The sequence below is a fragment of the Spodoptera frugiperda genome, chromosome 15 (genome assembly GCF_023101765.2).
Source record: "Spodoptera frugiperda isolate SF20-4 chromosome 15, AGI-APGP_CSIRO_Sfru_2.0, whole genome shotgun sequence".
Lineage (NCBI taxonomy): Eukaryota > Metazoa > Arthropoda > Insecta > Lepidoptera > Noctuidae > Spodoptera > Spodoptera frugiperda.
This window is the reverse complement of record NC_064226.1, coordinates 11,962,200-11,979,090: the sequence shown is the minus strand read 5'-3', so window position 1 is coordinate 11,979,090 and position 16,891 is coordinate 11,962,200. Positions and strand designations below refer to the sequence as shown.

Genomic DNA, 16,891 nt, shown 5'->3' with positions numbered 1-16,891 from the left:
AGGAAACGGTTTTACCCCGACCATTCCATTTGCGTGCTCCATCTTAAGTCGAAACCCGTCTAAAAGATCGTTAAAAATGCAGCCGCGAATCCGAGAAAGTAACCCAAACCCGAGACTCGGGTCTCAATCGGTTTCGCCTGATGTAAGTTGATACTATATTCGAGTAATCGGACGACTCGCACCCCAAAACTTAATGACCTTGAATACCTCTTGGACATTATAATAAACATTTGGACAGTTTTAAATAGGGATCCGATGTTTTTAGTTCTGTAGACGTTCTATAGTTCTGAAGAGATTGAATAGGTCTGTGAAACAGTCTAAATTACTTTCAATTGAACGTAAAGTGAAAAGAATTTACCGTGTCGTCACATTTAACAATCTCAGCAGACACTATTGAACTACTTTTTGGGCTTCGAAAATAACGGTCTATTTACGGAGTTCAATTCAATTTCATTGAACAGAAAAGCAATTTCTCTTATGTCCATCCCTTCGTACTACTTTTATCATGGCTTTTAGATCTAGCCTTTAGTGGTCCTAAGATGTACCTGCATGGCTAGGAACATGAATCGAACAGCTTTCTACCATGAATTGTTAAATTCACTCCCGACCCAACTTCAAGTGTACTTACGGGCTTAGATCAAACTTTCATGATTACATCAGAATATCTGCACCTGTATGGTTTCTTCGTTGGCAAAATTCTCGAGTCATAACAGTAAACAGGCTATTGGGAATATTTGACGAAATGTGTTTTTGGAGCTCTTACAAAAAGTAGGTACGTTTGTTCATACTCTCAAGAGACGCTACGAGGATTGTTAGTCTTTTTGAGAAACGACTTTTTTGGGCTTATATGTTAAGTTTGCTTTATGTTCGTCAGATTTCTTCTCTGCCTCTTTAATTATTCAATTTAATTTTGGAGACAATGTTCAGCTAGCTTTCTGGATTAAATATTCTGTTGAAGGTCGTAATTTCTGGAAACAGCAACTAACAACAAGATTTTATATCGTATTTTTGTGACTAATTAAAATGCCACGTGCTTCTTGGTCTAGTAGTAATCATTAGCTTGAGTATTTGACAAAAATGGGGCATATTTACTTTTTGCGTCTGTCTTTTCTTTCCCAGTAATGACGTGTCCTGACTGTCAAAAAGGACGTCTGTAAGAGAAAAAATCCTCTTAACAAACATTACTATTATTTCATGTCTAGATCACACAATCCCCGGCTTAACAACAATCGATATAAATGTGTACAGAAACATGTTCACGCTTGTTTAGTTAACTATTATAACCGACCTTAGTTGTATATAGTGCGAAGTGTCGTCTGTTTGTCTAACGTTTCATAGAGCCAACCTTTCGTACTGTTTGACTAGATTTTGGGTTCGTTTGTTTAAGTCGAGATAGTCACTTGGATGGTGCTTTCACTGGTAATATAATTACCTGACATAATGTTCTTCCCAGTGACACTATTACCTTATGAGGTTTTTGGGCTGTAAACAAACGCTCATACGTCTTCTAAAGAGACCATCCGTATTGATCAAAATTATTGCAACAAATTATATTAAACTTGTAACTTCTTATGGTAATTTTAATTTTATTCCTCCTAAGTAAAAAAAAATAATCCTGTTTTAAATTACGAATTTTGACACTTGATTTTCCATTATACCAGAGATTGGATCCTGACATTGGATTGCACTTGTCTTAACCACAACACTACACAATACTTCGTCTTCATTGCTTCTGTAATTGCCAATTGCAGACTGTGAGAATTTGTAAATGACAACTTTCATTGTTATTACACTAATTAATTAACAAGTTGGCATCAAATGAATTTAAATTAGGTGTCTTTGTTAGGTTACATGAATCATCGTCGCCTCGCCTTACCCCACACCTAAAAGTATCAGGAATTAAAAAAATAGTTATTACGCCAACTCATAGGATATTCCGAGTTAAAACGGATCGCATGTAAGTGGTTTCCTTAGAAATAATTTATGACGGGCCATTTCAGCCCTATTTGCGAGGGGAAATCATGAGGATAATGTCACGCTTTTCAACGAATGTTTAAAAATACTACAAAGACGTTAATGTGTGCAATTGGATCCCATTTATAAAGCAAACGTTGGTGTAGATATGACTTTTACGTCTAATCATATACGACATCGGTAATTTAGTAAAGTTTGTGGCTCGTTCCGGATTGAAAGTCCACAACGACTCTTTGATCTATAATTCCACAAACATGATTGGTTTATTAATTTTGACAAATCAACAATTAATAAATCGATGCCCCCGATAGAACAGTTACATTTATAATTCAATGTTATTGCATAAATAACGACTAGTTGTTTGTATCGCCTACGAATGGTTACTTGTTAATGTATTCCCTTTCATATAGTTGGCACGCCCACCATGACCAGTTGGGAAGAAATAAGCTTGTTTGACACGATATTGTCAGTGTGTAATTGCCATTCTTGGATAGTTTACATCTCTATTCTTGCTTCAAAGTCTTCAAACTGTGTATTTGTTTTCGGTGAAAGTAGGATTGTGATATTCTTCTTCATTATTAAAGTCTTCACGATGTGGTCATCACATCATCATAAACTCATCACCGCTATCCCTGCTGTTTCTGTTTTTGGCTGTAGTTCTTTAACTGTTTTCGTAATCATCAATTTTAGACCATTAACTGCAATTTTTTACAGTCAGTCTAATGCATTGGTGATCTGATACATTCTTAAGTTTTGGCCTGTTCCCAATATTCCTTCTTTCCAAAATGTTGTACACGCTTTGAATAATTCCATCAATAACCTACTTTAATAACCATAACCAATAAAGGCTGTTTAACGTGATTTTAAACTCCAAAAAGCAGCTTAAGCGCTTAAACATGTATTGGTTGAAGCTTACGTTGAACCTATTGACGGTAAACCAATTAGTATTCATGGTGACTTCGTTGACCGTTGTTCTAGCACCGCTTAACTTGTACCCAAGTACCGGTATGTTACGTACGGAATAAATTGTTTTATGTTAACATGGGGGCTTAGCTTAGGATATAATGTTTTTGCCAGTCTTTTTGGTCGGGTGGATTAAATTTGGTTTCATGGTGTGTAAAAATTTGCTTTCCGCGTTTCCTACAGGAAAGCGATTTTTTACACTGACATCAACCACATCATCATCACAAAAGACATTAATAGCAACCTAGAATAGATTCCCTTTCAAGAATATATAAATCCCAAAGTGAATGCTTTCCTTCCTCATCCTCATGTCCTGTGGTCTTCATAAATGTTCTTCAATCGATATTATGGGAGCATATCGGCCAGGCTCATTTAAATGTGAACAGCATACGGCAAGGGCATCCCGGATGTCGCCGGTACATAATTGTCGTTTGAAGGAATCAATATTATGTATTCCCCGACTGTGAGCGCGGCTGCTGTTTGTACTCATTTGAACTTCGGAAATCTTCTAAGTAGGTAGTTGGTATTGATTCTGTTTTTGGTATAGCTATGTTATGGTGCAAGGAATTATTGGCGGCATCAGTTCTTCCAAATCTCCCAATAGCAGAATTTTTATTCATCCATTTTATACCATTATCCATGCGTGAAAAATAATTTTCTTTTGTAACATATAAACATGTACCACAATAATCATTTTTATTTGTCTACGGTAGGTACGTTAAATGTGGGTTGCGGTATGCATTAATAGATCAATTAGTTCAGCAGTGATGCAACAAACACATCTGGTGTTTTTAATAGTTTTGTTCTAATTTTCTTATAGTCATCCCGCTTTTGTAATCTTTTTCTTCTATCTCTATTTAGTTTCTTGAAGTCGCATTGTTACTCAATGTCAAAATCTTCTTGGTCTTCTGCTAGATATTAGCTTCTCTAACAGCACGCCGCTTAATTCCATCTTCAAGTCTTGGTGTCGAACTGCAACCGTTTGTCGTTTTGCCATTTTACTAGAGGGTGCTCTTTATTCTAGTTCGTCTGTCTGTCTCTTAGTACGAATTTGCTTTACGTTGAACGAAAATGAAACGCGAGCGCGTTCGGCTCTCTGATTGGCCAGTGCGAATGAACCAACCAATTAGAGCATCTCGTTTCGATCTCGTTAGTAGTAAAAGCTAACTCGTACTAAGGATATTAATCCTTAGTTAGCGTTTGTCCGAAGAAGTATGGAATATAGTTACTTATATTTAAACATATTATTATGGGAGTTATTTTATCCTTATCCTTTATTCTAATACCATGACCTCGGCATCTAGTATAATAATTATATTTAATACGAGGATATTTTTGTAAAATATTTTGAATTATCGTGTTTCTATTCATGCCACGGTATGTTTTAGGTAAGTCTGATTGCATTGCCTAGCTGTAAAGTTATTAATATTATATTAGGTATAACAATATTCTTGGAAAAATATTTTAATGCGGTGGACTTTCACACGTATGTAACTCAATTAGAAAAGTAAATAGTAAGTGTGGGTACCACATAACAAGGAAGTTTATGCTCTTCCTTTTCCCACCCCTATGTCACACATTCTCCATTGTTCTTAATTGGAATGTTAGATCATTGTCACTGTAATTTTCAAAAGAGATTAATTTGTTATACCTACTACCAGAATCTTTTTTGCGACAAATCAAAACCATCAACTGCAAACTCAATCATAAAATTATGGTCCATATGGTCTAATTTAATTTAATTAGCTAAAGGATAATATCGAAGAAAATCTTGTGTTTGTTCTATAGCGACTTTGTAATGAAGATTTAGTAACTAAATTCTAATAACCGTCTAAAGAGCTCCCCAAGCTTTTAGCTCCAAGCTTCAATTCTCTATTTACTTTAGCCTCGTTAAGTGGCCTGGCTTAATAAGTGCCGGCTAATTTGTTTTCCCCAGGTGTCGAATATTTTTCCGACGCCGAATTCGAGAGCCCAATAAACCATTCTTATGAAAATTCTTTCCTTATTGTTCGACGCCTGTATTTTACGAAAGTCGTGTGAATTTTGTAAACAAGGCAGATTTCTTAGAAACAACTCTGAAATCAAAATTCTTTGCTAATTATCTTAACATCTAAACAGATTATTATGTCATTGATTTACAATGAACAGTTTAATGTTGATAATAAAACGATTAGGCGTGACTGATTGTGGTCTCGGATTTCTCGATTATAGAGTGTGCGAGGCGCCAAATAGCCCACATAAATCAAACCGAAGGGATTTGCGGTGTTAGTCATGTAGGGTTGCTAAATGCAAGTCCGTTTATCATGAAGGATATTCACACTGATGTTATGTTGTTTAAAGTAAGTGCTAGATCTAAAAATAACGAGTGTGACAACGAGTCAACCCTGGCTAGTTGTGCTTGTGCTCAAACAAGTGATGTTTACATCAACGCAGCGCGCTTCAGGGGGACGCTTACAGTAAAGTTTGTTAACCCCACACATGTGCTAAAGCGACATGCAATCTACGTAATTGTTAAGCAACGTGTGGTTTTTATTTTGAAGTTTTAACGGACTTTGAAAAGGATGTGTCATGGAAAGCTATTTATTTGTTATTTCGATGCAAATAAGATCTGGTAGATTAAGAGTAATTTTAAAATACTGACACCATTTAGTTTATTACTGTAGTATTAGAATATGTATTACTGAACGTATGAAAGCCAATAGCACCAATGGTTTGTAAGTAAATAATGGGTGATTGATTGCTTCTCTGTCAACAATTAACTTGACAATTTCGCATATTTACGGACAGTAAATATTGTAGACATGAAAACAATGCGTATGTAAATCTTTTATGTCTGCCTTTATTGGAAGTTAGATCTGGTCAGATACTTCTATAATGTAAAAGTATCACTTTAAAAGAGAGTATATTAGTTTCTATACCTACTTACTATAAACACCCACTAATCCAAAATTCAATAAAGACGGCGTATCACAAGTAGCAGCTTCAAAAAAAAAAACACTAATAGCAACAAGTCACGCCAAACTTCAATGAAAAACAGAAGCAGTCAATTACGATGTTTATTTATCGCCACAATCAAAGTCACTGGAAACCCGAAAATAATCGAAATAAACGTGGGCTCATAAAAGTTTACAACGGTTAGCGAACCCATTACAATGCTATCTCGCACCACTGTTTCCTCGTGGGTATTTTGAGATGGAACAAAATGTCTGTTGCAAGATCGTATTAGGAACAAGGTCATTAGCTAATTAATTGTCTTATTCAATGTATCTGTTTAATCTAGAGACGGATAATTAGACTGCGTAGCTTTGTTGAATGCGGTTAGTAGTAAAAATTGAGAGCCTTTGTTTTGAAATTTGATGTGTCTGGTTAATTATGGATTTGCTGATCATAATAAGCTATTATTCAATGTGTTGTCTGACTAGATGCATAGGAAGCCATTGAAAATAGAAATGTAATAATAGTATTGTCTAGAGTCTAGCTAGATCTACGGCCATGGGAGAATTATGAAAAGGATTACACGTTATACTGAATATTAAACCTAAATGACTAAACAGAAATGCAGGATTCTCGTCAACTCTCACTACAATTCTTTCCGAATTAAGATTGTACTTTTTTCGGTGTTTTTGTTCCTACCTTAAATTTTCATTTGACAGTTAGGTCACTATTGTTCTGTAAAATCCTATGCTCACTTTATCAACCCTTTGTTCGGATTATCTCTGTTCTCTTTGCAAAATGCACGTTCAACTTTTTGTAGTTACTCTAAGAGAATTTCGGATAATCTCATTTGATCCTTCTCCACAGAAAACAAGTGAGCGGGGAGATATAATCATAAATTAATTAGATACATGTTATCCTCATACAACAAGAACAAACACGGAATAATACCTTGTAGGCTTGGGGCTTATTGGGTTCGGATTTTATTACAGTGCCAAGTCCAATACAGCTATTCCGATACCATTTACGCTCCAGTTCAAATTGAATTCCAACTGGATAACTTTCATAGCTTCTTTAAGAACGCTGTAGTCAAAGCATATTGCTATTTGCTAAGCATTTGACGTCGCATACTATCTAGGAATTGTCCGTTGAAAGAATTGAAAATGTCCAAGTTGCTAAAATGCAACTATGTGTATTGTTAACGTCGTTGTCATGGCGGTTATTGACGGACATATTAGCACAGTTTCTGGGTACTATTCGTCTCGAAACGAACAATTTTTTTCTGAGTCCCATTGTCTGCATTATCATTAAACAATCGTTAAGCTCCTAAAATTACTCCCAGATGGCCAGTGTTTGCAAAATTTTCACCGCACGATTTCGAGTGTCTGGCTGGCTATAACAAACTTTCTAATGAAAACAATGTAACCGATTCACCATTATGTAAAAGTTAGTTTTACAGAGGTATATCTACATTTTGTATTCCGTGTTGGCAAAACACTTCCAAAATTCAATAAAGACGGCGTATCACAAGTAGCAGCGGCACAAAAAACACTAATAGCAACATCACGCCAAACTTCAATGAAAAACAGAAGCAGTCAATTACGATGTTTATTTATCGTCACAATCAACAGTCACTGGAAACCCGAAAATAATCGAAATAAACGTGGGCTCATAATAATAGCGAACCTTTACAATGTATCTCGCACCACTGTTTCCTCGTGGGTTTTTGAGATGGAACAGTCTGTTGCAAGATCGTATTAGGAAAGTCAATAGCTAATTAATTGCTTATTCAATGTATCTGTTTAATCTAGAGACGGATAATTAGACTGCGTAGCTTTGTTGCGAGTGTGGTTGGTAGTAAAAATGAGAGCCTTTGTTAAATTTCAAAAATTTGATGTGTCTGGTTTTGGATTTGCTGATTAGCGATTATTCAATGTGTTGTCTGATTATATGCATATGAAGCCATAGAAATTAGAAATGTAACAGTAGTATTGTTTAGCTAGATCTACGGTCAAGGGAGAAATGAAAACTAAATGCAGGATTCTCGTCAACTCTCACTACCATTCTTTCCGAATTAAGATTGTACTGTTTTCGGTGTCTAAAAAATTTCTTTTGACAGTTAGGTCACTATTGTTCTATGTGTTCTGTAATCCTTTGCTCACTTTATCAACTCCCTGTTCGGATTATCTCTGTTCTCTTTGCATTTTATCACGTTCTACCTTTTGTAGTTACTTCAAGAGAATTTCGGATAATCTCATTTGATCCTTCTCCACAGAAAACAAGTGAGCGGGGAGATATAATCATAAATTAATTAGATACATGTTATCCTCATACAACAAGAACAAACACGGAATAATACCTTGTAGGCTTGGGGCTTATTGGGTTCCTTTTATTACAGTGCCAAGTCCAATACAGCTATTCCGATACCATTTACGCTCCAGTTCAAATTGAATTCCAACTGGATAACTTTCATAGCTTCTTTAAGAACGCTGTAGTCAAAGCATATTGCTATTTGCTTGTTGACGGCGAATACTATCTAGAAATGTTTCGTTGATAGAATTGAAAATGTCCAAGTTGCTAAAATGCAATAAGTAATGACGTTGTTATGACGGTTATTGGCGGACATATTAGCACTTTCTGGGCGCTATTCGTTTTTAAAACGATTTTTTTGGTGACTCCTATTGTCTGCATTATCATTAAACAATCGTTAAGCTCCTAAAATTACTCCCAGATGGCCAGTGTTTGCAAAATTTTCACCGCACGATTTCGAGTGTCTGGCTGGCTATAACAAACTTTCTAATGTTCAATGTAACCGATTCACCATTATGTCTGGTTAGTTTTACAATAGGTTCCATCTACATTTTGTATTCCGTGTTGGCAAAACATTTTTGCGGTCCGCCACAGTCGTTAGCGGCCATGACACAAATTCCATCCCGAACCTAGTACCCATGTACCAAGAGATACCATTTATGATAAGATATTTCAAATAAACATTTACTTTAATAACACTCCCGCGATTGATGACGTGTTTAATAATAAACCTTTTGTACTAGAACGTGTTGTTGGTTTTTCAATGAAAGAAAAGGAAAGTGCATTATGTTTGCTTTCCCACGTAAGTGGGATGAATTAGATGTATAATAAAACTTGGTGATAATGTGACCGCTGTAAACTCTGGTTTATTGCCGGCAAAGTTATTAAGGTCTGTATGAGCTACATTGCTTTTTCTTTATGTCTGTACCTTTAATGATAGGCGTAATTATGAAATTAAGTCTTAATAGGATTAAAGTAGGAGGACTTGATTAGCTTGTAACCGTTTTCGCTGAAAGTAACTTTTTACCATTTTCTAAGTGAACTTCATATATTTATGATCAGTCAGTACTACGATTGATCTAAAAAAAAGAAATTGAAAAATTAGTCAACTCTGAAGAAACAAGTTGAGGCTGAAGCAGTGTAGCTTGATATGGCCCATATAAATTATAAATTAAATACTTTGCAAGAAAATCTAACAAAGGCTTTATATCCTTTGTCTATTGAGACGCGAAGCTATTGAAGATTTTCGTCACAAACGATTGAACAAGTATGGAAAATTAAGGAGTTTATTGAAGTAAACAGAAAATAATATTATTATGCTGATACAGTACTTTGTTTTTAAATGTCACATGTTATTTTAAAAGTGCAATATAAATCCGTGAGGAGAAAACCGATTAAACTTAATCTGGTGTCGCAATGCATCATGATCCTGATAAAAGAAAGAGCCATCTCCTTTTCGACCAATAAAAGAAATAACCAATATTTTATTTCTATTACTTTCTGGAACAAAATAAAAGCTTTTCCGTCCTGAAAGTATCCTTACACATGCCAGTGTCGTCATGCGTCATAACTTTGGGAAAAAATGGCGGATGGATGGTTATACCACAAAGGTTCTATCCCCTTTATCAACGTTGTACAGGCAGACATAAGACCGAAAAGTTTCCTCTTGACCAGACAAAGCATTTATTGGCCTATCATCGTCCATTGTATTAAAAACACTCCTTAGACTTGATTTTAGTCAATACGAAAAGGTTTTTTAAAACAAGTGTTTGACTAATTACGAAATAAAATTTAAATCAACCGAACCGTAATTGATACTGGTTTCCTGGAAGGGTGATGTAATAAGGTCAATCCGCAAATTGTTCTGTTCCTAAATTCGTTGGGCTGAAAATTTTATCTCCGGTATAACAATTTTGGACGAGGGTTCATTGTTAAACAATTTATTTTATGAATCAGACTGATGTTGATTTATACTAAATTAAAAAGGTAATTTACGGGCTTAGCTGAACAACTTTTGACAAAATATCGTGGTAGAAATTAAGTGCAGATTACAAAACGCAAAAAAAACATGAGAAATTTTTATAACCTACATTTGTATTCAGAAAATATGGCCGTTTTAAATAACTCCTAATTAAAGGTGAAGAATTTTGGTCAAAACCCTTTTAACGCATGAAATATGTATGGCACGGATTTTGGTGACATATTTAATGTTATAAATAAAAATAACGTTTTATATTTTAGCGGCCATGAGCAAACGTATTTGGCGGTTATGTAGACCGAATGCCAGGGTTATCAGTTCTGAGTCCGGATGTATTTATGAATGTGAAAATTGTGATAAGACTCGGTTAATCAACCGGTTAGAATGGGCTGTGTTACTATTATCGCATGTGTATGTGTATAGATAATTTACTTGTTGTAACTACTTAACTATATCTTTTTAGTAGTTTTTGTATTCGTCAATTTGAGAAAAAAGGCTCTTCCAAAAACTTGAAACCTAGCTGGAAACAGGACACTTAATGCCAAAATAGTCATTTGAGTACCTCATAAATAATCTTCGTTACCATCCCTATAGGCTATAGACCATTTGCATATGCTCCTAATCGATATTTGCGACATTTATACCAACCAATACGTGCAAATCAAATGAAACAGTTCCATGTAATTGGTTGAGCTATCTTTGTAATAATCTTCAAACGTTTTATTGCCATCAGGTCGGAAGGTCGATCGATTGCGACCTTTCCCTTGTTTTAAATCAATGCGGGTGCCAATTTTATGAGGCACGCAACTTTATTGTCGACTGTGAAAAAAATCTAACACCTTTTAGTTCATACATTATTTAGTGGTAGTGAGAAAGGTGATTGATTCTATTACGTAGGAAATAATACTTAAAAAAAAGCCAAGTCTCCAGAAGTTCTCTTAGTGATTTTATTGATAAAAGAGTTCTGATATCGTCCATCGTAAGCACTCATCAGTAAGCTTATATAGAAATTCTTAAGTGGTTTTAATGACCTCCCATTCGCTTGAGTTCTGAGCCATCACTCGCAATTTCCTAGAAAACACAACTGGTACGGATGAGGTTTATTATGACAATGTCTATGAACCATCGTGACACAAATTCCTTTAATCTTATTACGTAAGCGCTTGTCATCAGCCACATCTGGGCTTCACGTTGCATTCAGTGGGAGGTTGCAATAAACTGAACCGTTTTTGGCTTCTAATAAAAATAAAGATGATTTGCCAGACTATTTTTGTACTAGCTAGCTAGCCCACGGTTTTTTTGGAGCAAATATGGATTTTCCATTCTATATAAAAATGTTGAAGTTCATGGTGATGTAAGATGCACATGTGTTGCAAAGTAAGGATTATAAAACCATGTATGATTGTAAATAGTGATCAATAAAATACTTATGTCATTGTTCAATCTTCCGTGAAGTTTCGATCTCTTGCAGTCACCGATGGACATATTTACATTAATATTCTTGTTTAATTCATTGTCAAAGAAACATTTTGCACTCGCTTTTTGTATTCCTTTCCAGTTTTATGATAGCATGCTTAGGAACAGACATATTTAAAGAATATAAAATGGTTTAACTCAATCAATTAATCTAATACACATTTTTGAATTACACGTTCTGTGCCAACGGCAGTCTTTATTAGCGGTATCAGTAAAAGGATCTTACAAGCGTCATTTGTGTGTGTTTTTGTTATACAATCTTTGTATTATATGTACACACGCTGCGCTGTAAGTAGCGTGTTACGTAAAAGAAGGCTTCGTGAACGTTATCACGGAGTGCAGTAGTGCAAGGAAACGGGTTTAAGTCTTCCGCCTAGAAACACTTGATGGAGTGCAGTTGATTTCGTCTAGTAAATATTCATAATGGACTCCACATGAATATGCTTTTTGAAACCAGTTTTTGTAAACTTTCTTGATGAAACGTTACTGCAAAAATTGCAGTCATTTTGTTTAAAGAACTCCTATTTGGTAGTGTATGACCTTAGTCCAAAGACCATGAAGGGTATTCTGAATGCGGAAAAAGTGTGTCCTACCAATTAATTTGGCCTATTTTGTCTCCTTGTGCGTTCCCCATAACTCCAGCCCCGTTTCTGTTTGTTCCGGTCCAGTTTGATCCCCTATAGTTAAGTCACATAAAGCCAGTGGATTATCCCAGTACCTACGTTAGTTATTCTCGAATGTTCGAACTGAGAACACTGAACAAAGTTTTATGAAACGTTCGCAGATTTGTTTTGCAGCTAAGCAAACTTTCAACCCTCATTTAAACCGGTGTTCATTTGTTTAGTTAAAAACTGGATTTTGACGTTAACTGATTTTTTTTAAATATCTTGTCATTTCTAAAAGAAATTCTAGAATTACTGGTTGTGGTCCTATTATAACCGCTTGTGTGTTGATTTATTCTTGAGACGCTGATATTTTCTTTGTTTTCAAGCGGCAACCGTAGAAAAATATCGATACTATTTCAAAGCAATAAATCGTAATTCAATTTTTAGTGCGGTTCAAAACAACAATCTCGAAATGAAATCTCTGCAGATACTGAAATCCAGCTACTATTGTTTCCTGATTTACCGATCGTTCTGCTGTGTGAACAACCCCAATATGTTCTCCCCTGCTAGCTATAAATCGTATGGTGCCGTCAGGGTGTTGTTTCAAGGGGTACAAAACGTCCATGGCTATAAAAGGCAGTTGTCCGATGATAACATTAGTGCCTATGTAGCGTAAACCATAACCGATTTGTTGAAGGGTGCCTCGACATTGCGTGTGGTAGGCAGGTGATATATTACAACAATTTGGTGGAATTATTTTTATACTCAGAAATGGCATTTTTACCGTATCATAATGCTTCATTTAAAGCTTTACGAGTTGTAAATAGTCTAATAAAATTATCGTATTTCGTTTTATTACTAGAATCTCAGAATTTTATCTGTATGGTATCTTAACAGCACTTGTTTAATAGTGTCTAAGTGCATAAAATGTTATACACTTTAAACTCCTACCACGTTTTATATCAATTTCTCGTTCCAGTCTAGCTGGTTAATGTTCGTCATTCTTTTTCATATAGCTGTCGTCTGGGTCGCGCGATAAGACCTGAACCTGCTTGAAACACACGATATATCACCGTACCCCGGGACGTGGATTAAACGTGCTTAGCATGTTAAAAGGCGGGACTTACTTGAGGGTCACTTTTGCTTTCAAACTTTTTTTGAGATGGTTTTTAATCAAATTTTATGAGAACCGTTTTTTACAGGATGAAGTAGTCTTATCTCTATATCTTATTTTTTAAATCTGTTCATGAATTGTGTTAAAAACCGATGTGCCTATTTTGAGTTCTCCTTTAAGTAACATTTTATATTTGCGTCTAAGTAACATCTTGTATCTTGGTTCTCCCCACCGCAATCTCGGTCGTAACGATGTTGCTCGCGTCATAAAGCATCGTCTCAGATGTTTCCTCTCTTTTAGCTTTCGTCGCCCTAGTTGACTTTATGTTAACATAAACCTACCCAAATTAGCATTGCAAATTAAACATCTTAGTAATGTGTGATTGTCATTTCGTTAAAAGGTTCGGAAGAACGTTTATTTTCTGATGAACTACAAAAATCAATCTTGTGGGTCGTAAATCTAGGTCTCTTTTATTACTCTACTATCAAAATGCAGTTGCAAGTTCATTGATTGAACTCTCGTAAAAACAACGAAATAACCGATCACGAAATGCAGTGTTCGTTAGTAATGAATATTTTATAGAAAAAAAAAGGCTCGGGGTTATCGTACGGAAAGTCTGATGGAAACTGCTGACGAAGCCAATTTGCATCGAACGCGGTTATAAACCCCAGGTTGATGGTGGGCGTATCGAGCTCACGCGGAATAGGATAAATGTAGGCTTAAACTTGCTGACAAGGCTTAGTTGTAATGTTGTTACCATAAGCTGGGCATACGTAGAAAAAACGGCGTTGATAAAACGAAAGTTAATACGGCTAGCAATTCTGTTTACCTGGACCTAGGGACCTAACTAAATTTCATCCAATTTCTATTACACTAACTCTATAAGCCATTCCAAAAGTTCTCTAGTGAAACAAGTATTACTGGCCTAATTAGATTCCGCCACTTGCCCACACTGTCAGAAGTAGGCTATCGAAGTCTGCTGTGTTCGCAAAACAGAAGAACTGGTTTTAGTTTGATGAAAGTGCTAACTTTTGAGACTGAGATTTACGATGTAGCAAACTAGACGGTATCAATTTAATGCACTTCCTCGCTTAGAGAAATTGTGACGTACAAAGTTGTTAAATGTCTTATTTAGCTATTCATGAATGGAGCTCGCAATCTTCATCGTCATTACTTTCGAAACGTCTGCAATCTACAATAGACATCGATGTTATTGATTGTAAAATTAAAAAAGTTTTAACTGGCATGTAACAGTATAGAGTTATAGACGAAGCTTCAAGGGATATGAAATAGTTGCCACATGTTCCGTTTCCGTCCTCCTCGAATGAATGTATATTGCAATTCTGCGGTTTCGTCCCGAGTTGTCGTAGAATGCTTATGAGAATCTCGTCGTCTCGGAGTCTACACGTGAATGTAATTTAGAATACTCCCCAGGATACTTTGTAAAGGAATCCGAGGGCTTATGACAATTTTAATTGGAAGTAATCCTACGGATTTAATCTCTTTAATTGGAACTTCTGTTCACGTTACGGTTTCATTTACTTTCTTTTGCACGTCTTAGAAGTAATTAACATTTATTCTATTACACGTTCACGAGTAGGCTTTCGTTTTTGACCTATCCTTTACGGCTGGTTGTCGTATACTTGATTTATCATTTAGGGTCCAAGTATGAATAGGTCTCCCATTGTTCTAGTTTCACGATCCGATAAATACGAGAAACTGTTTGCCTAAAGTCTGTTCCGACTCGTGAATTTTAAAAGCGAAACGAAACATCTGTCTGTGATTCGAGCTATGGTTTATTTTTGGCGGCATTGTAGTATCCTATTTTGGATGTGGGTTGGTTTTACCGGTATTGAAAGGGTTTTGGATTGTTGATGTTTTGAGTTTTTCCCTTTGCCAAGAAGTTTTAATTTTTTACTTTTAGTTGGTTCGTTATTTCTGTTCGCGGTTATATTTTCATAGGCTACTTAAGAGATATTTGATTTGTATAATTTATGTATTTAACATAGTCGATTCAATCAAATCAAAAGTTGCGATTATCGTGTCTTAACTAGCCAGTCGGATGGTGTACCGTTACCGAACTGGCCGCTGCGGCGGTCACGGCCTCTGAGTGCATTTTTTTTTCTCACTAACCTACTAAGGCATCGTGTTAGCAGACAGGTTCTTCTAGTTTCTGAAGATGCTTGCTCAGTGTAGTTGGTAGTAACGCTTTTATTAGGATCAATGGTGCTCTCATGGTATGTGAATTAATTTCCAGACTTCATTTTTGTAAGTATGTCGGAAACCTTTGTTCGTTTGAGTAAAAAATAGTAAATGTATTTGGATTTATCATTTACCTATAATGCAGTGATGTCAGTTTCAAGTATATTTTCCGTGGTATTTTTTTTGTAGTTTTCCTTTTTCATAAAGTTTGTAGTTAAATAGTGCAAATAATAATGTCCTGCGTAAAACATAGTTTGGCACAGCTTGCCTGTTGTACTAACTGAATGTACACCAGCTAGCAATACCTACGATGAGTTACGAGTGTTGTGCGTTCGCTCCATACTTTGCAGCCATTTCGGCGCCGAACAGTGCAGTTAACGCTTGGCGAATTTTCGTCTATAACTTTAGTCAGTGTCTGATTCTATTTAAGTGTTTAGTTTCCTACAACAGTAATGTCTTTTAGCTTCCGCAGTAAATATTTGATTGCATGCATTTAGTTTTTTACTTGCATAATAATCATTGTTTGATTTTCTCCATCCCTACTATATCATCTTCACCTGAGAAATGCCATAAAAAAAAGAAGCGGTCACGTCAGTCTTTTACACTTTTATGTTTTATTGAATACAAACCTACGTTGGCTACCAACATGCATTTCAATTATAATGTCATGCTAAAACATACCAGACATAACGTCAATGTGTAATACTAGCTTTGAAAGTATCCTGTATGGCTTCAAACGTAATGAATTATTCATGAACAGTGTACAGTATCTACGTAGTTAAACAAATGATTCAATAAATTCATTAAAATCGTCCCCAACCGCACGTAGTTCCTTGGCCGTAAGCCAAGGTGCAATCACTGAAATGCATTTCTCCAGTAAAAAATATACGAAACTGTGCAATACAATTTTGTGAAGGAAACTAATGTGTATAAGGTTTAACTTTGTTGATTGTAGGTAGTAACTTTTTTAATTTGTCTTTGGTGGTATGATTGGTGCATTGCGAAATTGCTTGTACTTTGGTAATTATAGTTTGTATCATTTACATTAAGGTAAAAAAGAACTAAGTGTGTATCTATATTTTTAACACATTGAACGCCATAAGGGACAGCTCGTAGACCACGTTAGCGGAGGATTTGCTCTCAACTGTTTTCTGTCGGCAGCTAAAGCACAGGCTAAAGGCACTTTCGTCATTAAGAATTACATTTAGAATATGTACCCATTTTTAAAGGGGAGAAAGTCATCCAATCACTTCTCCCGCCTTGGACGAGGCGAGAGGGTGTGTCAGTGTCTTACTGACTAAAAACCACCGCGTTCCTAGTTCTGCTTTTCGAGCC

General features: G+C 35.8%; 1 protein-coding gene across 3 annotated transcripts in view; it reads left to right on the top strand.

Annotated features, from left to right (window-relative positions):
- Positions 1-16,891, top strand: part of LOC118271985 (ADP-ribosylation factor 6) — a 49,647-nt gene that overhangs the window by 12,697 nt on the left and 20,059 nt on the right. The gene's annotated exons all lie outside the window — the stretch shown is intronic.